This window comes from Miniopterus natalensis, chromosome 3, assembly GCF_054644295.1.
Source record: "Miniopterus natalensis isolate mMinNat1 chromosome 3, mMinNat1.hap1, whole genome shotgun sequence".
NCBI classification, from domain to species: Eukaryota; Metazoa; Chordata; class Mammalia; order Chiroptera; family Miniopteridae; genus Miniopterus; species Miniopterus natalensis.
In genome coordinates this window covers 37,772,498-37,774,016 of record NC_142083.1, presented here as the reverse complement: position 1 = coordinate 37,774,016, position 1,519 = coordinate 37,772,498, and the positions used below count along the sequence as shown (strand labels likewise).

The following is a 1,519-nucleotide window of genomic DNA, read 5'->3' as shown; positions in this document are numbered from 1 at the left end:
TCAGTCCAGGGAACCAGAAATCAAATCACAGAGGGGCCAGGGACAGGGAGAGTTTCATCATCTGAAACAGCCGCCCTGGCCCTTCCGGTGACATCCACAGCCATTTCTGACCTGCCACGTGTGGTAACCAGATGCTGGTGTGGTGTTCTGTGTTTTCTCAAGGCTCGGGCCACCTTGCACACAAAACTGTAATACTTTACAGGTCTGCCTAAGAGATAGTAAGAGGAAATAAACGTTTCTTTCTAAATTTGTCTTTGCCAAACATCTCCTTTGAGCTAGTCCCCAGTTAGGCACATCTTCCTTCCTCCTCTGTGCTGAATTACCCAGGACAGCCCTCTCTGGTTACAATGCGCAGTCTTACAATTCTTTAAATATTCCTGTTGTACCTTCATTTCCTTAAACGACTCCCTGCTATCCTGAAAACTATTCTAACAAGTGTTCTGCATTATCAATTAAAGAATTAATTATTCAAATCAATTAATAACTTTTAATTCTTCAAGTGTATTGGTCCACCCACTTATCTATGTTCCCCTTCGATGTCGTAACTCCATTTTGACCGGAGAACGATGCGGCGTCCATTTCCCCATGCTGCTGCACGGGCACGTGGGCTGTGGCGCCTTTGGGGGCGAGCTGGAGACCGCGGAGGATCCGCTCCTGCTCTGGGTGCTCTCGAGGGGGTGGTGGCCGAGCACACAGGAGAGGAAGTACGCCTTGAAGCAGGGCCAGGTCTGGAGTGCCAGCCTCATTCCTAGCCTCTACGATAGGTCCTCAAGCTTTATACATGTGCACTGATATCAACCCTAAGGCAGGGCTTGTAGCCCAGCGAAGTTCACATACAACCTGTAACTACAGGTCTGGCCAAAGGCTCGCTACCAAGATTGAAGGAAAAAGGTGACTGCCTGGTGTTTCATCCCCCCTGTGTAGTGACTCCACCTGAAGAGGCAGGAGTCACGGGACAGAGGCAGCTGGGCTGGTGGCAGGGATGTCGTGAAGTCATGCACGGATTCTTCCCACTGGTCCCAGCTCTCCTTCCACCAAGAGGGTTCCTCTATTTAGTTACATTAAAGAAGACAACCCAGAAGGAAATTTAAAAACAGTGAAGATGCAAGGTCTGCAAGGGACGGCTGCACGTTCCAGGCGAGCAGGCCAACGATCCTCTCGGTCCCAATACGCAGTGTGTGCTCTGTATTACATTCAATAATGTAATCGTGTTGAATACACATGGGAATACATATTACATTGAATACATATGAATATATATTGAAACTGAATGTAGTCACCATATTTTGAAACTGAAGTCATTTCTCAGTTAACAAGTAAAATTGTCAGACATTTGTGACATAGAAAAAGGTGGGTTTGAACCCACAGAAATATTTGCATAAGCACAAGTAAATACACACAATATATATAATTTGCATTTTATGCATAAAAGATATTTGTATCATATATGAAAGGATATTCATTTCAGCATTGCCTATAATAGCAAAACAAGATAGTCAACCTAATTGTCCATCGTTAA

At 45.2% G+C, this 1,519-nt stretch overlaps 1 pseudogene; it reads left to right on the top strand.

The window, feature by feature from the left end:
* Positions 1–585: 585 nt before the first annotated feature.
* LOC107531204 (methyltransferase HEMK2 pseudogene) lies at positions 586–1,201 on the top strand (annotated as a pseudogene).
* The last annotated feature ends 318 nt before the right edge of the window (positions 1,202–1,519 follow it).